The 23,808-nt window shown below is 40.1% G+C and overlaps 1 non-coding gene across 1 annotated transcript; it reads right to left on the bottom strand.

The window, feature by feature from the left end:
- Positions 1-4,195: 4,195 nt before the first annotated feature.
- On the bottom strand, positions 4,196-4,301 carry LOC132616332 (small nucleolar RNA R71). The gene has a single exon (XR_009573120.1). It is a non-coding gene; the product is annotated as a small nucleolar RNA R71 (small nucleolar RNA).
- Between the last annotated feature and the right edge of the window lie 19,507 nt (positions 4,302-23,808).

Genomic DNA, 23,808 nt, shown 5'->3' with positions numbered 1-23,808 from the left:
AGGATAATAAATCTGTTGTGGCTTATTGTGTAGCTTTACTGATGATATTACTTGTGTGCCAATGTGTGGAACTGTTTGGGATTGATTTGGTTTATTGATATTATATTTGCATTGTATTCATACTCGTTTCCACGTTATATTGATATTGCCTTAATATGGTACTGATGATGGGAAATGATAGGGAAATATAGATGCTTGAGACATATTGATACGAGTCATCTATGGGCTATGTGCGGAGTGCCCAGTATTCCTCTGAGACATATTGGATATTAAGTCATCTATGGGCTGTGTGCGGAGTGACTGACATGGAAACACATATCTTCTGAGACATGTTAGATATTGAGTCATCTCTGGGCTGTGTGCGGAGAGACTGATGCATGGATTTCGCGGGTCCACCATGGGTTGTGCTACCGATGATGTGATGTTTCATCGTCAGAGTACATGTGTACGAGCATATGCATAACATTCATACTTCATACATTATTACATCGTCTTGCATCTCTTGGTTATTTGTGATGTGGACTGTGATTGGATACTTGTGTTTGGTTGAGTTGGGACTTTATGCTATGGTTATGAGGTGTTCTCGAATTGTACTCTTGAAACTTGTCACAATTGGGTTTTACATGCTATAACCTAGGCTGGGACTTGCTTCGTTGATACTTGGAAATTGGTGACTTGTACTCTATTGTTTGCGTGTTTATCTTACTTTATTGTCTTTATATACATTAGCTAGTCTTATTCGGCCTATAATACCTACCAGTACTTGTAGTTTGTACTGACCTAAACCTGCAGCATTCATTATGAATGCAGAGTACCAGGTTGGATCTGCTTCTACCCCTCGTGGCTAATTATCTAGGTTGCTGCCAAGTCTATTCAGGGTGAGCATGAGGACGTTCGCTGCGCCAAGACTCTTCTTACTATTTATGTCTCATTTCTATTTCAATACATCATTTGAGATTTTATGTATTACTCAGACTTGTAGTATTGGTAGAGCTCTTGTATGAGCAGACCAGATACTGGGGTTGGATTCTCATTACTTCCGCATTTCTTTATATTATTATCGTAAGACTTACGTTATTCTATTTTCTTCCACTTTACTTATGTTTATGATTTTTGGGATAAGGGTTTGCGTACCGAGGTGGGAAAGGTAAGTGCCCGCATGACTTAGTGAAAATGGGTCGTGACAGGGAGCCTCTTTATGAAATGTTGAATTCTGATGATCAGACAATGTCTTCAGACATGTTTGATAGTCAAATAGATCAAGGATCGATTCCATATCCAACTGGGAGTTTTGAATCCCAAAATCCAACTGAGGAATCTGAACTTCAATTCTGTAAGAGTACTAGAAAAGTTATACCTAAACGATTATAGGAAATTGAGGATTACGTTTTCTTGGTATCTCCCACAGAATTGGATGAGCCTAATTCTGTTATTGAGGCTTTGGCAAGCCTTAGAAAAGACGAATGGATGAAAGCAATGAAAGAAGAATTGAAGTCCATAAGAACCAACAAATTCTGAGATCTGGTTGACCTTCCTTCTGGGCAGAGAGCTATTGGGAACAAATGGGTTCTCAAACTTAAACGCAAAGCAGATGGGTCAACAGAAAGATACAAGGCACGATTGGTCGCAAAAGGTTTTACCCAACAAGCTGGAATAAATAATGAGGAAACCCTTTCACCAGTTGTGAATTTTACCTCAATTCGGTTACTTTTGGCTGTTGCACATTTGGATCTAGAATTACACCAAATGGACGTTTAGACAGCTTTTCTCAATGGAGAATTAAATGAGGAAATCTACATGCAACAACCTGTCGGTTTCGTCGTTAAAGGCCAAGAAAAGAAAGTCTGCAAATTAAAAAAATCTATTTATGGCCTAAAGCAGTCTTCAAGGCAGAGATATTTGAGATTTCACAAAGAGGTGATTTCATATAATTTTACCATGATGGATGAAGAACATTGCACCTATGTGAAGAAGTCCAACGGAATGTTTGTAATTCTTTCCCTTTATGTGGAGGATATTTTGTTAGCCGGAAAAAAATTGAAGTATGTGAAAACTATCAAGTCATGGCTTTCAAAGTCATTTGATATGAAAAATATGGGTAGAGAAAACTATATATTTGGTGTTAAGATCCAAAGAGACCTTTCCAAGAAGTTTTTGAGTCTATCTCAACAAACCTATATAAAGAAATTTTTGGACCGCTTCTAGATGAATAGTTGCAAACCAATGGATACTCCTATAGCAAGAAGTGAGAATTTAAGCCTTGAAATGTGTCTAGAGACTGAAAAAAAAAAGAATACATGTGTCGAGTTTCATATTTGATGTGCCGTGAAATTACGACACATATGATGCTTTTTGACTATAAGTTTTACTTGTTTTTAAGCAAGTTTGTATTATTTTTATGGGTTGTTATCATGTTTCAGGAATTCAAGGTCCCGTGAGGCCGCGTTGTGAAAATTAAGCAAAAAGAAGCCAACAAGACACATAAGAGTGGAAATAACTAAAGGCACCATTCCACGAGAAGAAATATGGACCGTGGATCATTCCATGGCCCACGAAACTTAACGTGAAACGGTTCTAGTGACTCATGTGGGAGAAGGTGATTCCACGATAGCATTCCACGGATGTGAAGTATTTCACAATCCGTTAAATGGTAGTGTCAAAATGATCCTGATTTCAGAAGAGATGCAATTCCACGGTAGATGAAAAAGTTTCACGGCACGTGAAAAGTTCTGTCAGGCCAGATCTGTTATTTGATTTTTGAGCGAATTGCCCCACTATAAATAGTTCCTTGTACGGTTTTATTTACTATCAGTTGTCAGTTTTGAACTATTATTCCCTAGCATTGAATACTCATAGTTTTTAAGCTTTTTGGGAGAACAAACAATTGGAATTACTTTCTTTCAATTCCAATCAATCAATCATAAGCATTATGATTTCTGTTATCTTTTATTCTTCTTCATTCTCTATGAGTAGCTAAACCAAGTACTACGGTTGTGAACCCTAGGATGAGTGTTTTGTGATTGGGAATTGGGATTGATATATGCATAATGGATTGTTAGGGTTTACTTATTCTTTGTTCTCCATTCATAATTGTTGGTTGCAAACATTGATTAAAGCCATAAACTTTGCTCAACTTGGGAAAGTGAGTAGGTTTAGGTAGGAATAAATAACAAGAACTTAAGTCTTTTACCCTCTTTTAATAAATTCACTTAGGAATAAGAGGAATTTACCTGGCACGAATTAACCGCTCTTCATATACACTCTTTTATATTTGAAAAAATCATAAAGAGAAATAATATCTAATTGTTGGGAATCATTAGGGATTCAATTAGAGGTTAAGTGCATTCTTATAACGATCCATTAGAAGTATATCATGATCAATGACCATAGCATACACTTTATCTTAAGGGGGACACAACCTTGGTTTCTTTTAGCCATTTATTACAACCAAAAGCAATTAGTTAATTAACAACCAATTTTCTACAAACTCAACGGAATACGAAACTAGACCGTAAGAAAGTACTTTATACGACTTTACTAACCTTTTCACACCATATTCCCTGTGGGATTAGACCTCAACCTAGTTGGGTTACTATATTTGACATCGTCCGCTTTACATCATTTAATAGGTGTAATTTGAGCATATTAATTTTTAGCGTCGTTGCCGGAGAATGCGGTTTTGCAATTAGTAAAGAGTTTGTGCTTTACTTAAAGTCTTTTTCTATTCCATCACACCTTGTCTGTTGTTTACTGTCAATGAGGTATTCATGAACAACAGAGGAGGACGTCGAGCAGGTGGTGATAGGAATGTGCAAGTGCAAGACCCTCCAGTGGAAGTGGAGATGGAGAATGTTCTTGCGAATATGTTAGAAGAGGTGGAATATGCCTCTGCTATTAGTCCACTTGCAAACTGCAAGATTGACTTCACTATCTACTAACTGCTCAAACTTGAGGGATATTTTCAAAACTCTACTGATGATGATCCTCACCAACATTTGAAGAACTTCATGGGTGTGTGTGCCCAACATATGCAAAATGTTGTTCCAGATGATGCTATTTGGCTAAAAGTTTTCAAATACTCTTTAGCCGGTGAAGCAAGAGTTTGGTTTGAGAAGCTGCCTCACAACACTATTCATGCACGGGGAGCTTGTTACTATTTTTCTTAAGAAGTGGTTTTCACCAAGCAAGAAAGCTGAGATTCGTGACAAGATATATGATTTCAAACAGCTTCCGGGGGAACAACTATTTGAGGCTTGGGAGAGATTCAAGGAATATTTGCAGAAGTCTGCTAATCATGGTTTTCAAGAAAATATTTTGGTGGAGAAGTTCTATAGAGGGCTAGATCCGTTGACCCAAGCAGTCGCAAACAATAAAGTTTGTGGGTGTTTTATAGCTAAGACATATGCCCAAATCACTCAATTGCTTGATAAGCTTACTACTCACAATCAAGCATGGCAATTGGGTGGTACTAACAATGTAGCCTATGGAGCTCCAATGATCCATAACATTGTGAAGGAGAACCAAGAAACTTAGCAGACGCTAGCTCAGACAGCAACCAATATATCTTTACTGACAAGAGACTTGATGAAAAGAAAGCGAAGAAGGTTAATGTTGTCGAAGAAGTTCGGGAATGCCTAAGGGAATGTACCAAGTTCAAGAGGGTCCATATCAAGAGGGGCCTCCTATGCAGTATAAGGATGCTAACTATGTTAATAACTCTCAAGGGGGTTACCAAAGGCAGAATTGTCAAGGTGGCTATCAAAATTAGATGCAGAATTAATGGAGACCTCAACAGGGACAAGGTAATTACAACAAAAACAACTATAGTGGCTTGAACCGGGAAACTACAACAATAATAATAACTTTGGAAATAGGAGTTCCAATCCCTATATTCCACCGAAGGGTCAGTCGACTGAACAAGGGAGTTCTAAGTTGGAGAGCTTGCTTGAAAAGGTGATAGCCAACCAAGATAAAGCAGATAGAACATTGAGGAGGCAAACAGAAACAGTGGGATCTCATACGGCTTCCATTCAGTAGCTCAAGTCGCATCTGAGATATTTCCAGAGAATAACACCCTCCACAGAAGGGAGGACTTCCTAGTAACAATACTCCAACTCTAAAGAATAGGGGAGGTGGCGTAGACCGTGTATATGCTATCAGTACTCGGAGTGGTAAAATACTCTGAAGTGTTGAAAAAAGGTGATAAATCTCGAGCCAATTGCTGAAGAAGAAGAGGCCCAATCTGATGTACCAACAATTATTGATGAGGTACAGACAGAAGTTCCTACTGTGAAGCAGGTTAATGATGTTCCAGTAAGTTCTAAAAAGTAGGAAGGCAGCAATGACATTAGCAAGTCAACGGTTAAAGGGGATCTTCGTCCTTTGACTTAATTATTTAAAGCCACGCCTCCTTTTCCTCAGAGGTTGGCAAAGAAACCGAAGATGCTAAATGTCAGAGGTTCTACAGTCAGTTAAAGCAACTTTCCATGAACATCCCTTTTCTTGATGCCTTTCAAGAGATGCCAAGGTTTGCAAAATATTTGAAGGAGCTGTTGACTAAGAAGAGACCTATCAAGCATGATATTGTATGTCTTACTCATCGTGTTAGTTCTATTGTATCCACTACCAATGTTCAGAAGAAGGAGGATTAGTTCTATTATATCCACTACCAATGTTCAGAAGAAGGAGGATCCAGGGCCCTTTACTATTCCATGTTCTGTTGGTCAGCATGATTTTGCTCGCGCTTTATGTGATAACGGGGCCAACATAAATCTCATGACTCTTGCTATCTATAAGTAAATGGCTGATAGATCTATTAAAAGGCCAATTGGAGCTGTGGACGGTGTGCTTGTTAAGGTTGGTGAATTCATGTTACCTCCTAATTTGGTAATCCTCGATTGTACTATTGATAGGGATATTCCTATTATCTTAGGGAGACCTTTCCTTGCTACGGGAAGGGCTCTTATGGATTCTGAAAATAATGAAATTAAGTTTCTAGTCAACGATAAGGAAGTTACTTTTAAAGCGAATAAGGGGATGAAATTACCGAGTGCTTATGAAAGCATTTCAGTTATTGATTCTATCGATATGGTGGATGAAGCTATTGAATTAAAATGGCGGAAGAATGTTTGGATGAAGCTCTTGCTGCCATTTTGGTAAACTTTGATGCTGATGATATGGAAGGTTATGTGGAGATGATGAATTCTCTTGTCGAGTTGGGTTCTTATTCCTACCAACCAAAGAAGCTCGACCTTGATCATGAAAATAGAAAGACTCCTCTAGCAAAACCATCTATTGAGGAGTCGCCGATGCTTGAGCTTAAGCAGCCTCCTTCATATCTGAGATATGAATTTTTGGATCCAAATAATACTTTGCCAGTGATTGTGTCGGCATTATTGAATGAGAAATAGACGAAGAGGTTGTTGGAGATTCTAAGAGAGTATAGACGTGCGATTCGGTGGACCATTACCGACATTCGGGGTATTCCTTCGGGTATTTGTGAGCATACAATTTAGCTTGAAGAGGACAGTACACTGAGTATTGAACATCAGAGAAGATTAAATCCACCCATGCAAGAGGTGGTCAAGAAAGAGATTACAAAATGGTTAGATAATGGAGTTGTTTATCCTATTGCGGATAGTAAATAGGTGAGCCCGGTCCAATGTGTTCCGAAAAAGGGAAGCATCACAGTGGTGCCTACTACTAAGAGCGAATTCATTCCCATAAGAACAATGACTGGGTGGTGTGTCTGTATGGATTATCGAAAGCTGAATTCTGCTACTATAACGACCCTTCTAGTCGTTATGGGGAATGTAGGATCACCCTACCCAAATGTAACCTTTCCAAGGGTAGAACGAACCAGTAGAAACTCAATCGTGTAAGCTTATAAGCTGAAACTTGACTTGTTTGTGGTTGTTACTTGATTTCATTGAGTCTGCCGGGGGTGACGTAGAAAATTAGAACTCCGTTGGGAATTTTAAGGCCACGGGTGGATTCGTAGGGCGTCTTTATATATATGTACATGTTTGTTTTATCTTTTGAGGCCTCAGATGAAATGTTGGGTGATAGGGGGGAAAACTGGACAAAAAGTCGAGCTCACTGCCCAAAATGGACTACTGTTGTGGTGGGGGTACCGCTACAGCGGTACACTTTGACCGTTGCCAGCGGCTATCCATGTTCTCGGTGGTTGTTGTGGAGAGCGGTGGACAGCTATAGCGGCACCGCTATAGCGGTGGACACACCGCCATAGCGGTCAAGCGGATCTCTTTAGTGATCGCTATAGCGGGACCGCTGCAGCGGCGTGATGGCCGCTGTAGCAGTCGACGAAAACAGTGGCCCGAATATTTTATACTTAGTCTCATATTCTCTATTCATAAAACACCAACACCCTTCCCAACAAGCACCTAGGGTGAAATTCCAAGCTAGGGCAAGAAACTCTTGAGAGGTAAGTTCCATCTATTCCATTCTCCTTCATAATTATTATCCCCTTCAGGGGTCCTTAATGCTGAAATTGAAATAGAAACCCTAGAATATAATAAACCTTCTAAACTTGATAGGTTATGGTTGTTTTCCCTTAGTTATCGTCGAAAGGCTTGTGTTAGTTTCTCTTAATCATGAATTGAACACTTAGAGTCATTAACTAAGTGAATGGAGACCTAGGGTTCTATAAAAATGGCGTCTTGACTATAAAACCTGCTTGTAATGGGAATATTGATAGAATGTTGTTATAATTTTATGATTAATGAATTCTAAGGCCCTTGGTAAATTTCTTAACACCTAGAAAATCATCCACCCGTTGGAATGGGGTAAAGGGAAGGGTATTCTTGCATTGGTACTTGTGATTTGAGTAATTGTGACTCATTGAGCCTTCTATTTCTAGACTTTGAGCGTTCTGAGGCTTTAAGAAAAGGAAAGGCTGTAGCAAAGTGACTTGCATTGTCTCGGCTCTACATTAAGGTAGGTTACGGTCTACTTTAGTTAGACTTTGGTTAGTTGATTGTATATTTGTGAATTCTTTAGGAGAAAGCATGTAAAGTTTTCATGCATGATATTGTGTGGCTAAGCTCCTATGTGATTGTGATTGTGATTGTGATTGAGTGATTGTGTAGGCTTCGTGCAACTATTCCTGTATGTTGATTCTGTAGTGTATGTATTGTGATGAGTAGCTAATATGATCTTTTCGATGGTAATGCAACATGGAATGATGATTTGAGTATTGATATTGAGAAGATAAGAAACACTGTTCTGTAAAGAGATATGGAAAGGAACATATGTGACCTAGATTATGGGCTCGTGGTCCGAGGTTAGTTCCGAATATGAGAGGTACGTTGATATGTCTCGCGTTCGAGGTTCGTTCCGAAGTGGAGGTTTGTGCTCGGGTCCGAGAAGTGTTCCGGAACGAGTGGTACATGGACACCATGGGTCCCCTGCAGGTCATGACTACTGAGCAGTGACATCAGTTAGCATGTGTGTATAGTGAGTGTGGTCATTGTGGTAAACTTATTTCCGTTGTGGCTTACGTGATTGCGATTCTTGACATTCTTGGTGGTTTGATTGTTATTATTCTTAGTTGACTTGCTGTGATTTATTGATATTCATGTCTGTTGACTGGCTTGTTTATTCTATTGATTTTATGCAATATGCATGATAATAATCTTAGTCGGCCTATGATATCAACCGGTACACAGTGTTTGTACTGATACTACCTTGTTGCATTCTTTTGAGTGTAGATTTTGATACGGTACTGCTATCCGCCCTCACATCTAGCGTGGAGGACGATTGATGATAGTTTTAGGGTGAGCTTCTTCCCATGCCAGGACGCCCGAAGATCTTCTTCTTATGATGTCTTTTCTTATTCTGGACATTATGGATATTTATTAGTCAGATTTCATTCCTTAGACATATTTTAGATTAGAGTCCTGTACGATGACTTTTAGATTTTGGGGACTTTGTAATAGTTAGAACTTCCTCACTTATTTCAGTATGTTGCGGCATGACTTATTTTGTTTATTTGATGTTTGAATGAGTAATAACTGATTTGCTTGGTTAAAATAAAATAGGATTCGAACAGATAGATGTCTTGTGTGTTGGTTCGCCCACTAGGATTTAGTTGGGTGCCAGTCATGGCGGGGTGGGTCATGACAGCTACTTGCAAGGACCATTTCCTCATGCCTTTTATTGATTAGATGCTTGATCAGCTGGCGGGAAGGTCATATTATTGCTTCCTAGATGGGTACTTTAGCTATACCAAATTAATATTGCTCTTGAAGACCAGGGGAAGACTACTTTCACATGTCCTTATGGGATGTTTGCTTTCAGCAGGATGCCGTTAGGTCTTTGCAGCGGTGTATTATGTCTATTTTCTCAGATATAGTTGAGGAATTCTTAGAGATCTTCACGGATGATTTTTCGATTGTAGGAGATTTGTTTGATGAATGTCTTGACCATTTGGGTCGCGTGCTGAAGAGATGTGAGAAGAGTAATCTTGTGCTTAACTAGGAGAAATGCTATTTTATGGTGAAGGAAGGGATCGTCCTCAGCCACAAAATCTCTGAAATGGTGTTATACCCCGTATTTTTGCACGTCGGATTATTCGTAAGCTAATCGACGTAAGCTTAAGGACGAGATTATTTTTGGGATATGAGACAAGGGATTTTAAATCCCTGATTTTTAATGAGTGCACGATTGCTTGTAAATTTAATTGGTGTAGAAATATTAGTGAAGATTAGGGATCAATTAACCAAGATTATATTATTAAGTGGAGATTAATGATTAATTAAGCTAATTAAGACCACAAAGTGGGCCCCCACGACACATGGCGGAATTTGATTGGTGTTGAGGGAAATTGGACACGTGTCATAAGGATGGATACATGTCATAAGGGTGGACACGTATCCATTTTGTAGGCACCATATATAGACATGACTTGATGACTAAGTCATCAATTATATCTCATTTTCAACTTGGCAAAATACAACTTAGAGAGAGAAGCTCTAAGCTCTAGAGAGAGAAAGGGTTCGGCCATGGCTATGGCATGGCTTCATGAAGCTCACGGCCAGCCATGGCAGTCCCTAAATAGCTCACAGCCAGCCCCCCTACTCCATTAAATTGTTAGATTTTCAAGTTCAATTGGAGGAAGAAAGGAGAGAGGAAGCTCACGGCCATGGTGGATAATGAGAGCTTGTCTCTAAGGTAAGATTTAATCCTTTTCTACATGTTTTGGAGATGGTTTGAACTTGCTATAATTGGTGATGGATATGGAATTGAATGCAAAAATTATGTATGTTGATGTTGAGACTTTGTTAGGCCGTGTAGGGGCTGTTTTAATCTAGACATGGTAAATTAATTTTAATTAGTATTGTTGTTGTGTTGTCATGGACAAAATGATGAAAGTAAAGGGGTTTGATGATTAAAAATGGAGTTATATTTGTTTAGTGGGTTGTTCTTGTTGAATTAAGGGATTAAGGGTATAGATAATGTGTTGTGTTGTTGATCTTGTGAAATTGGAGGACTAAGTGTCGTTAAGACTTGTGTTGTGTTGATTGTAATTGACGGGTTGCTTTAGGACTTGTTGTAATGTTAAGATAATTTTCTTGCATATAAGGGCTGAAGCCGTTGTTATGTCGTAGCTAATGTGAATCACTAATTCAATAAGAAAGGAATGGATAACATATCGTATGCGAAACGTATGTGGGCTGTTTTGGAGTAACCTAGGATCTTGTTTCGACTGGTTCTTAATGCGATAACTTAAACGTGCTTGGGTGGTTGCTATGTTGGTTGTATGGTTGGCGTAAATGCGAGGAAATTGAGCGATATAGGTGAAGTGCTGCCTAATTGTCTGGAAATAAGTTACTAACGTTAAAGTACGTTTTATGCCATTTCGTAGCTTAACTATTGTCTTGACGTCTTAATATAGGTTGAGATATTTTGGGCAACGTGTACATATCGAGTCATGGATTAAGCGCCAAAGGTATGTAAAGTTAACCCTTCTTTCTTTTTGGCATGATCTTTATGAAACGAACAGACGATGTGTATATGATTCCAAAGAAGTTCCTATTCTTATAGCCACTAGGATGGCTAATGTTCTTGATTTCCAAAATCTATTTCATTATGTCTTGATACGAGTATTTGATTCCAGAAGTTCTATTTTGATATAATCCACAGTGACATTCGAAAGGTATTTGATGTGACTATTGTCATGATTTTCAAATGATAGTTCGTTTTGACTATTCTATTGAGTCTCAAATATGATTTAATTTGCATATGGTTGCTCTCTACTCTACTCGTGCATGCCTCAACATATCTTTCACTGAGTCCCGGGGAAGGATACGTTTTCGTGCACAGTTTCACTGCATTGTTCACCGAGTCCCTCACTAGAGGGCTGGGATACGGTATATATATATATATATATATATATTATGGTGTTATGATGTGATGGTGTTATGATGTGTTTATGGCGCCAAGTATGGTATGTGGCAACCTTATTCACCGAGTCCCATAATGGGCCGGATATGATATATGATATTGATATGCATGATTTTCATTTCATAAGGCAAGTGTATTGATATTTTAAAAGTCATACTTGTTTCCGGTAATCTTGATTTCAGTTATGAGCTTTTTTATTGTATTTCATGCTTTATATACTCAGTACATATTCCGTACTGACCCCCTTTCTTCGGGAGGGGGGGGGGGGCTGAGTTTCATGCCCGCAGGTACAGATAGTCGGTTTGGTGACCCTTGAGCATAGGACTTCTATCCAGCTATCTTGGAGAGCTCCGTTGTTCCGGAGCCTAGACTTTTGGTACAGATCTTATGATGTATATATAAATATATGTTTATCCAGGGGTATGACGGGGCCCTGTCCCGTCCTATTTCACTATCGATAGTCTTAGAGGTCTGTAGACATATGTGTGGGTTGTGTATAAGTTCTGTTCAGCTGTGTCTATACGATGTGCTATGAAATGATGTTCGTCTGTAGAGGCAACCTTGTCGGCTTGCATATCATTTTATGATTTGATTAGTTGTGACTCCTCAGGAGACAATTTATCTGGATATATATATATACGTGATGACGTTATGAACCTTGGAGTTCTTTTGCAAGTTTCCATATTGTTCTTAGATTCAGTTTGACTATATCCAACAGGTACGTACAAGTATCCAGGTCGGGCAATAGTCATGGCCCACGGGGTTGGGTTGTGACAAATGGATTGAGGTTAATCAAGCTAAAATTGATGTTATTACCAAGCTTTCTCCACCTATCCCTGTGAAAGGAGTCCAAAGTTTCGTGAGGCATGCCAGTTTCTATCGGTGCTTTTTTAAAGACTTCTCCAAGATAGCGAATCCCATGTGCAAGCTTTTTCAAACAGAGGCTAAGTTCGAGTTTGATGAGAAGTGCCGCAAGGAATTTGATGAATTGAAGGAGCACCTGACTTCTGCTCCTATTATTGTATCTCCTGATTGGTCTCTGCCATTTAAGTTGATGTGTGATGCGAGTGGTTGTGCTATTGGTGTTGTGCTTGGTCAGAGGCATAATAAGATCATGCACCCAGTTTACTATGCCAGCAAAATGCTAAATGCGGCGTAGATGAATTACACTGTGGCTGAGCAAGAGCTGCTTGCTTTAGTATATGCTTTTGAGAAATTCAGGGCCTATCTGTTGAGGTCCAAGGCAGTGGTATACACTGATCATGCAGCGTTGAGGTATTTGGTGTCACGACCTGACTAGGGGCCATGACGGGTACCCGGGGCTGACCACCGAGCACCACTCATTCTATTATTCATCATACTCATTGAGCGTTCATTCATTAATTTCATACTCAAATCACAGGAAAACCATTGTTTTTCATTTGGAACCATAATTACTTTATATACAAAAGCCCTTCGGCTATCAAAATAATATATATACAATAGGGACATCGTGAGACCATACTACCCACACATGCGTATCTACGAGCCTCTACTAGAGTACTAGACATATGGATGGGACAGGACCTCGTCGTGCCCAAAATACGTATATATATATACACAAAAGAATAAACCAAATAGCACCTCCGGAATAGTGGAGTGCTCCTGTAAATCTGTTGATAACTCCTACGAGTCTGGGCCACCTCCCTGTCTACCTGTGGGCATGAACACAACGTCCAAAGAAAACGGACGTCAGTACGAATATTGTACTGAGTATGTAAGACATCAACAATAACAATACATCACTGAAATAAGGAAGCATCAAGTAAGGAGCAACCTGTAACTGACCATCAACTACAAAAGAAATTATGCATGCTAGCTTACTTCATAATCATCATCATATCATGTATGCATATATGTATAAGCTGCCCGACCATATAGGTACGGTGTGATAATCATTAGCCCGCGTCCAGGCCACCCGTGTCTGGGGTACCATATCATGCTGCCCACTAGTGGTGTCTGCCCATGCCATCTAGACATGGTGTATACGCTGCCTGCCTTAGCGGTGTCTGCCCGGCCATGTAGGCACGGTGTAATAACATCATCATATACTTGTCATGAATCATGCATAAAACTCAAGACAACTATACATCTGTCGGGGTGACGTAAGGTCGTGAACCCCCGATTCCATTATGGAGTATCTATAAGCATTCTGCCTCACCTTGAAGGAATTAGCATATAAGGTGAGTGTATACAATGAACAACGTCAATGGGTCATAATAAGAATCATTAACTTGGTAGAAACATAATATCGTGGGCCTTAGACTCTTTAGACTTAGACTCGTCATCATCCTTATCATGCTCGTAACATATCTCTTATCTTATCTCATATGAAGCTCTTTACTAAGATTGACTCCTAATTTTCGGGAAGTAGGAAAGTCATGAAGAGATAGGGAATATCATGTCATAAGAATCATGCCTTAGAAAGAAGGGACTAGCCTTACATATCTCTTTCGTTTAACAGTTTTATCGCTTGATCGTTCTCCTTCGATGCTCGCGTTTCTACCTTCAAGAGGATTCGCATCAACATTAGTTAATCGATTATATGAACGTGTTACTATTGCTAGAGAAAATTGGGCAGCATTTCCTTTGTTTATACAACTTTCCCCATTTTACATATCAACTCCCAACATCTATCACAACATTCACAATATTATACACGAAAATCATCATTCATCTACATTATCCTCATTTCACAATTTCACTTCGATTCCTCCATAATCGTGGTCATAACTCGCTATCGTGTTTTCTCACATATAATACTTATCCCATGTTCTAAATGTCACTTATAGCATACTTATAATCACAACATAGCAATATTCATAATTCACTCCAAACTACTACTCAACAATGACACTATTCCCACATTCATGACCCATTTTCTATATCCTTCTACAATCCAAGTGTTTTAACTTTTCAATACCTTAAACAACATGGAATGATCATAAAACTCACCTTAGATAATGGAAGAATAAGCCTTGAGTGGAAATTCTCTTCTTGCACCAAAACCCTAGTCCACTCTTATTGGAATTTCTTGGTTTGGATGAACTTTGATATGTTTTATACACTTGATTTTGTGGGTTTGATGAAGTTGATCATAGATTTCTCTTGGGTTATTGTGGGCGAAGAGTGGAGGGGATTCTATAGGGTTCTTGAGGTGTGGAGGGGAGAAATGAAATGAATTAAATGAGAGAGAGGGTCCTCATATCATTTTAAAATCTGACCCGACACGAACATACGGACCAACATACGGTCCGTACATTTTATACTGACAGTATGTCTGGACCGTATGTTTGGTCCAGTGAAAACCCTCATTCTGGGCAGAACATACGGTTGGACATACGGTCCGTATGTTTTATACGGCCAGTATGTTTGGCCGTATAATGCCCAGCTTTCCGAAATTCGTTCTCGTTGACTCGTTTGACCTCCAATCCCTATGGAACCTTCTTAACACTTGTTTAACACCTCAATACCAATCCAAGGTACATTATCACTCTTCTCCAAGACATCATTACGCCATCCTTAACTTGTCACTCGTAATTCTTACCCGACACACAACATATCCCTTGCTTCCCTTGACAACCTTCCTCCCTCACCTCGAATGTCTTTAAAATTTCGATTAGGATCATCAAATGCTATTTCTTACTTATCAAAACATTGTAAACATCGTACCCTTCGTTAGTCTATTCATTGTACGTTAACGGGAAATTTCCAAGGTGTAACATTTGGTGGCAAAGAAAGATGCAAATCCATGATTGATTAGATGGTTCTTCTTGTTGCAAGAATTTGACTTTGAGGTGAAAGATCGCAAAGGGTCCAAAAATTAGGCAGCAGATCATCTTTCATGGCTTGAGGAAGCTGTGATATAAATGATGCATTCCAAGATGAGAGGGTTCTAGCGGTGTCTTTTGAGATGGCACTATGGTATGCAGATATCGCCAACTTTTTCGTGACGGGTGTTATTCCACAGGAAATCAAAGCATATAAAAAAAAATTATTGAGGGACTCTCGTCAATATTACTGGGATGAGCCATACCTGTTCTAGACATATACTGACAATATCATTCGGCGTTATGTTTTGGAATCAGAGGTGATAAATATTCTGAAGGCTTGCCATGACTCTCCAATTGGGGGTCATCATAGTGGAAACCAGACTGCAGCAAAAGTGCTTGAATGTGGGTATTACTGGCCAACACTTTATCATGATGCTAACTTGATGGTGAAATCCTGTGATGAATGCCAACGTCAAGGGGCTATTTCTAAGAGGCATGAGATGCCTATGAACTATGTGATGAAAGTTGAACTCTTTGATGTTTGGGGTATCAACTTCATGGGGCCCTTTGTGAGCTCTGGTTGCATGAAATACATTCTAGTGGCTGTTGATTATGTCTCGAAGTGGGTAGAAGCAGTGGCTTTACCCAACAACGAGGCGAAGAGTGTTATTAACTTTTAAAAAAAACATCTTTACCCGATTTGGCACCCCACGGGCTTTGATTATTGATGGCGGGACGCATTTCTATAACAAGGCATTTACAGTCCTGGTTGCAAAGTAGGTGTTGATTATCGGGTGGCCACTCCCTATCACCCTCAAACCAGTGGCCAGGTGGAAGTCTGCAATCGGCAGATAAAGAGCATTTTAACCAAGACGATAACAAAATCGACTGGGCTCGAAAACTTGATGATGCTCTTTGGGCGTACAGGACAGCATTTAAAACGCCCATTGGGACTTCTCCTTATAGGCTGGTTTTTTGTAAGACGTGCCATCTACCAGTCGAACTTGAACAGGCCTTGTTGGCACTAAAGAAGTTGAACACGTACTGGGAAGAACAACCAAGTTGAGGTTATTTCAGATGAATGAAATGGATGAATTCCGGTACCATGCCCATGAAAGTGCAGCCTTGTACAAGGATAAGATGAAATATCGCGAGACTTTCAGAAGGGTGACTCTGTCCTGCTATATAACTCAAGGTTGAAGCTCTTTCCAGGCAAATTGAAATCCAAATGGTCTAGACCTTTCGAGTCGGTAAGTGTTTCAGCCAATGGCTCGATGGATTTGAAAATCATGGATGGAACTTGGACATTTTGGGTTAATGGCCAGAGGGTAAAGCATTACCATTGGTGCATTAATAGAGATAGGGTCGTGGATAAGCACAGACTAAAGCATGGATACACTCATGACCTGGAGTAAAATGATGCCACCATCGTGCTGCGACGTTAATCAAGAGTTTCTTGGGAGGCAACCCAAGTTTCTTGCTTTTTGTTGTTTGAATTCACATTTCCATTGTTTTTGTTTGTGTTGTTTAATGTGTGTTGGTGTGAAGGATATAGGGAAAAGTTGCTTAGAGAATCACAAGTACAGGAGCTAGTTCCACAGACCGTCAAAAAGTTCACGGTCCGTTGAACGGAGCGTGAAAATAAGACCTCAACATAGCTCTCTGCAATTGTTTCACGGGTGAACCCACGACCTATGGAAAATGGTCATGGAAATAGTCATCACTGTGATTATCGTACGGTCAGAAGAACGGTCCGTGGAACATTTCACCGGCCATGAAATTGACCGTCGATTGGAGGTTTATCACTGGAATGGTTTCTCGGTATAATTGACGGGCTGTGAAACTTTCCACAGTCTGTGTTTTAGGTCGTGGAATTTTTAGTGACCACGTCATCATGGGCCCATGTAAGTACCGTGTTTTGGGCCGTGAAATGATTCACGGCCCGTGAGAAGGAATCCTGAATTGGTTTACTAGAATAAAAAAATAAATCACCCCCAACTTTTCCCACCTTCCAAATACCTGTTCAAATCGCACGACCCCCAATTTTCCCACCTTCCATTTTTACCGTCCCATCCAAAAGTCCTAAAACCCCTCACCTTCAACCCCACCATTACTCAATGCACAACCCTCCATCTTCCATAACTCATTCCTCATACCCCATTATATAACCACCATTGCGCCACCATCAACCCAACACCCCCAACAATCCATTGCATAAGTTTTTGTGCTTCGTGTTCTCTTGTTCTAGAAATTGTAAGTGTTGTATTAATTCAAGCAAGAAATTATCTTCTCTCAGGTGTGTTCAAGTTTTACCCTTGATTCTGACATAGTATGAACCCTAATTGGGTTGTTATTGATATGGCACATGATATTGTTGGGTTGTTATTGATGCAAAAGTGGGGAAGTCTGATCTACCCATTATTAGTTCAAATATTGGTGAATTAATTATTGCACATAAGGTGTTTGATGTTTTGCCTAATAGAGAATTTCTTGTGATATGGGGTGTACCTTGTGAGATAAGTTGGGGTATTCGAATTTGGTTTGTTGTGAAATTACGAACGACTCATAAAAAGATATTGTTGCAATTCCATTGAGTCGGAGGGCGTTGTGATTGAAGAATTCGTTCTTAAATCATGATGCCCGCCAACAGTTCGTATTTGGAAATAGGTGAAGTTTGAGTAACCTATAACTTGTGAGGAATTGATCATGTTAGGGAAGATGTTTATTTGACGTCTATTGAGTCGGAGGGCATTGTAATCAAAGAATTTGTTCTTAAACTACGATGCCTGCCAATTTGTCTTTAAAGTTTTTTTTTTAAAAGGGTGAAGTCTGAGTCGCTTAGATTACATATTGACGTGAATCATGTGTTAATTTGAACCCAAATATGAAAGTCTGGTGTAAATTGTGGAAAGTTGCCTATTTGAAGAACTATCAATCCAAATCCACGGACTGCGAATAAATTCACAGGCGGTTAAAAAGAGGGTGAAAAATATCTCTGAATGATTTTGACTCTGTTTCAATTTGACAGTTGAATTCATGGTCCGTGAAAAGTTTCACAGACCATTGAAATGATACGTAAAAAAAAAAATCTTTCCTAACTAGACTTACTATTTTGATTCCATGGTCAAGTCCACAAACTATGAAAAATTTCATGGACTGTGGAACCCACCCGTTAAAATGGTTTCAAAAATTAGGTTCTTTGTTACACTTTCGCAGTCAGATTCATGAACTATAAAAAACTTCAAGGTCCGTGAATATTGTACAACTATACGTGAAATGTTGTTATTTCAAATACTAATTCAGCTGTTATGCAGGTATGGCTCCTAAGAACCAAGTTAGACGAGGTGCTGCAAAGCAAACTGGCCAGGACAGAGGACAACCACAACCCAGATCTAGACTCCATGACAAAGAAGAGCATGCGGTTAAAGAGGAATCACCTCTCATTATGACCCGACAAAGAAGGGCAGTGCAAACTTCGACAACCGCCTAGTCTGACGAGGGGCATTCGTCTTCACCTGCTGATAGTTTTGGTAATGAACAAAGTCCTAGCATATTAGAACAAAACACTAAAGCAGATTTGGCTAGTGAAGGGTTGCACGAAGAGCTACAGCCTAGTGCAGATGTTGCACCTTCACACCCTCCTTCAGCACAGTAGGTAGATTTAGCAGCAGTACTTCCGATTGTGAAGTTCCTAGGTGATGACTCCTCGTCCGGAGGGAAAGGAAAGAGAAAGAGATCTGAGGACGATGATGATGAGGAGGAGGTGTTCGTGCGGTATGCCCTAGAAGATCCCGTGGCCATTGCAACTCCTAAGAATAAGAAGGATGAGGAGCGACGGATGAAGCTGCCTATGCAGATATCCCCTAAGAATGTTTAGGGCACCAAAGCTTCTTCAAGTTCAGTACAGGCCATCGAGCCTCCACTTAGCGCCAAGGTGAAACAGACTGAGAAGGTTTTTGCAGATGCTGCAGTTGCTAAGCATGACACCGCTCTTGTTTCGGAGACTACCATTAGTGCTCCTGCTTCAGAGGTCGAAAAGCCTACGGAGACTCCAGTTCCAGAGGTTGACAAGCTGATACGCTCAAATTACACCTATGAGTGGCGCAAAGCGGTCGTTGTCAAATATAATAACCCAAACAAGGTTGGGGTCGAATCCCACAGGGAATATGGAGAGAAAAGGGTACTAATTGTATGTGATACTAGTCTTTAAAGGCTTTAATCCTATTCCGAATAGTTTGAAATATTGGTTGTGTAATGTAAACGAATACTTTGACTTGAATTGTAATTAATGCGAGAGAGAGACTAAGGTTGTGTTCCCAGCTTTGATTAGATATTATGCTTCAGGTTCCAATTTGATATACTTCTAATGGTTGTTCTAAGAGTATGCACTTGATCTCTTAAGGACTTCCTAATGTTTCCCAACAATTAGGCCGTATTTTCTCTTTATGATTTTTCCAAATGCGAAAGAGTTGAAATCGAAGAGCGACCAATAATGCCAATTAGACTTGTTCTTATTCCTAAGTTAGTCTATTAAACGAGGGTTAACGCCCCGAGTCATTGTTATCAAATCTTACCAATGCTAACTCTTTTTCCCAAGAAAAGTTAGTATAATGGCTTAAGCTAATTCTTGCAATCATTACCCAACGCTAAAACACAAAGATTGAATAAATACCACCAACCATTATGCATATATCAATAGTAGAAACCCATTCACATAATACCCATCATAGGGTCCACAACCTTAGAACTAAAATTAGTTACTCATCATTTTGTTTAACAAAGAAAGCTTAAAAGTTAACATAATGTACTTACAATACTAATACAATGTGGAATAAGAGTGAAGTTGATGCTTTAAATGCTCTAACAACATCACAAATATCCAAGGCTTAAACTTAATGCTCCCAAAAGATCTGAAATAAATGTTAAAAACCTAACTTTAAGAATTTATAGGGCCAAAAATCGCGCCAAAGTTCTGGACAAGAATACCCTTCGCGGCATCGTTACGGACGGTAACACAGGTTACGGTCCGTCCTTCGGTTCCGTCCTTTGTCAGCTTGATATTAGGTCAACCGTTACGGCTTCTTTCGACGGACTGTAACACAGTTTACAGTCCGTATCTTCCAGCGGATCATGACTTCAGTCTTTAGTGGCCAATGTGTCACGCCATGACGTTACGCCCCGTAACCTACGTTATGGGCCGTCCTTCTAGGCGTAACATATGTCAATATTTAGGCTTCTTACTGGAAATTTCCTTTAGATTACGGTACACGTTACGGCCCGTAACATGAGTTACGGATCGTCCTTTCGAGCGGCACGTATCTGGATCTTCCTCTCAGGGTACGGTCCGTAACTCGAGTCACGGACCGTCCTTTTGCTCCAAGTTGTCCCATTTTCAGCATTTCTTATCATTTTCGTTCCTTAGCCAACCAACCCTACAAAACAAAATAACATAAGAAACGATGTAAAAACACTTAAAAACAAGAAACACTTCTAGTGAAAAAGACATAAAATGTGCCGAAATTCACGGCACATCAACACCCCCATATTAAGCTTTTGCTTGTCCTCAAGCAACTACAACAAGAGTCACTACTAACACATGACATCTAGCAAACTAAGAATGCCTACGGTGGTTTTGGAACGTATTCTAGCACAGACTCTTTAATCCAAGAAAAATATTAGGCTCTTATCCACATCCTATTTGTGAAACAAGACACATTTTAGAACAATTGCAATTCACTATGCAATCTCAATTAATGACACACCCATAGTATGGGAGTCTCTATGCACATGAACTTCGATTTCCGGAAAGCCAGTTACTTCGCAATCTACAATCCTTACGCCCTCACATAGACCAAATAATGTCCCAACACACATAGTTACAAAATAAATGGGACAAGAGACTACAGAGACAGAAGGACACTCACACTCACAATGAAATTTGCATACCATACTTTCACATATCATAGGCTTGCCTTTATTTTCAATGCCTTCAACTTTGAACAGTTCGATTGTGATCACATTAGGACTTTTTCGGCTTGTAACGTTGTCTTAGGGAAGGGTAGGATAAATAATTGGATAGTAGTGACTCATCCTCCTTGACACTACATTTTGACTTCATTCATCTTTCTTCCTTTTGTTGTTGACCCTACAGCTCCGGTGTGGATTTATTTAGGACTTATATAACTATATATATATATATATATATTTCTTTTTCTTTTTATTTCTATTCTAACCACACTGAATCATGCTCCGCAATACTCACGATCACCCCCAACAGGCTTTTGGCCTCATTTTCCGCATTTTTCACTTATCAACCCCAACTTAGGCTTTTAGCCTCATTTTCTGCAACTTTCGCTTATCACCCCCAACTTAGACTCTTAGCCTCTTTTGTCATTCTTTAGTGTCAAAGAGGGACTTGGTGCCAAATGGGTTTATTCACAGAAAGGATCGAGGTTAGTTAACTGCTAATCAAAGAAAAAGCCTATAGGCTCAAAATGGGAGACTAGGGATCATTTTCTGTACAGGGGCTCATTTAAGATAAATAGGCTCTGGATTCAATACAAAGAAAGCCTAAGATCACTTCACAATCAAACTCTCCTTAGAATTCACGCACGATCAACCGGACAAGTTCTAGATTACAAGCATCATACACAAATAGAAACTAAGAACTCACAACACAATGGCATAAGGATTGTTTTAATACTCTGACTTGACGTCCGTTTGAAGATTTCACACACATGGACACCTTTTATTTGCAATGTCATTAAAAGAACTATACATGTCAATATCAATAACACATTCTTGATGTACATCACAAATTATATTTTTTTTAGAGGGATATCATTGACTTGTAAAACACTTTTATATATGCTAGAAAACACGGACCACCACCACTTAAGTCATTCTTACTTTATTTTAACTACACAGCCTATACATGCCAGGTTCAACATAAAATAACACCCCTCGAGAAAAGAACACATGGCAAAAAACAGCCGAGGAGGGTCTTAAACACATCCTTAATATCACAATTTAAAACAAAAACAATATCCGATACCAAAACAATACCAAAAATTACCCTACAGCCCAAACTTAGAAATATGCATTGCCCTCAAGGGATCCATATAATCCATCAATAGAATGTAGGGCCACCCTGGAGCTCACTAGGCGCTTGGATCTGCTGCAGCATCATGAGGTTGGATAACCTCGAAGGTAGGGGTAATGGTGGTTTTCTTAGTCGGGGACACCATATCAGGCTCGGCAACATTAGCAATCCCAGTCGGTGGAGCAGAAGTATGGTGTGCTGGCTGAATGGGATGGGCTGAGCTAGAAGTCGCTCCAGTGGTGTCAGAACTCAGCCGAGACTCATGTCGGATCTTTTTCAATGTTAGCCGCTCCTCCTCCTAATTTTGTGGGCGCATGGCATCAAACGGATCAAGACTCTTAAGAATGGGATCAAGGTTTTCATTATCGAGCGCGACTCTCTTGCGCTTCCCTTTAGCCGAAGAGTGGGTATCCTCATCCTCATGCTCCTCATCGACCGTTTTCTCAATCTCATCATCCCTAAGTAAACTCTCAACCGACTGATACAAGCTCTGTACCAGCTCTATATGTACTTTCGGAATCTGGTCTGTTACCGCAGCCACTTCCTGTGCCTTCAATTTCTGCACATCATCCTTTAGTGTCTGCAACTCACTCCGAACAGTCCCCAATTCTACAGCGGGGTGTGTCTTAGTCAGCTCCGTCATTCTATTCTCAACACCATCTATCCGAGAGTGGATCTGTAGGTGGTCATCCATCTGCTCTTTTATCGGCCTTAAAGTTGCATATATAGCCTTTTTTGGGTACAACTTCAGCTCGGTCATGATCTGCTTGACCTGCCTATCTGTTCTATCTGCTTGCAGGACTACTGCCTCAAAATTTTCCCGATTGAAAATCATCTTTCACGCAAGTTCTGGTGGGACTCCCGGTATGGGCTGAGCCAGTGCTAGGCTCGCTCCAGTGGAAGAGGTGGGACCACCTGAAGTAGGCGAAACTGGAGCCGGCATGGGCTGTAGAGCATAGTCTGTCGGTGGAGCCTCAGAATCTGTAGGCTGACCCGCATCAGTTGCCTCAGCACCCATAATAGCTAAAGGTAGAACATCTGATCCCGTTGGCCCCTCCGGCACATCAGAAGACGAGGCAGATGGCATTGTACCTTAGCCCAACATATCATCTCTGTCCTTTGTGATGTCATATATACTCCTGGCGATCACATTCTGGTCGATAAAGGGGAGGGGTTCTGGTCCCTCTCGTAAGCATAAGAGCGTGAGCAAACATGGATGAATTAGGGAAGTGGCTGGTTGTGTGGCTCTCTCCCGGAGATCTGCGGCTACCAGTCTTCCAATGTTGATCTTATACCTCGACATAAGGGCAGCCATAAGAACAGCTCTGTTCGAGGCCAAATAATTATCTTCCTAGGTAGGACGGATGCGGAACAGAACAATCTGCCACCAAAAATTAGCATCAAGTGTGAGGGTGTTTTTCCAAATCCTCGTAGTGGTTGTCAACTTTGGCACTATTTCCCTTTCGGGAT

Source organism: Lycium barbarum, chromosome 10 (assembly GCF_019175385.1).
Source record: "Lycium barbarum isolate Lr01 chromosome 10, ASM1917538v2, whole genome shotgun sequence".
Lineage (NCBI taxonomy): Eukaryota > Viridiplantae > Streptophyta > Magnoliopsida > Solanales > Solanaceae > Lycium > Lycium barbarum.
This window is presented reverse-complemented; position numbering and strand designations above follow the sequence as displayed.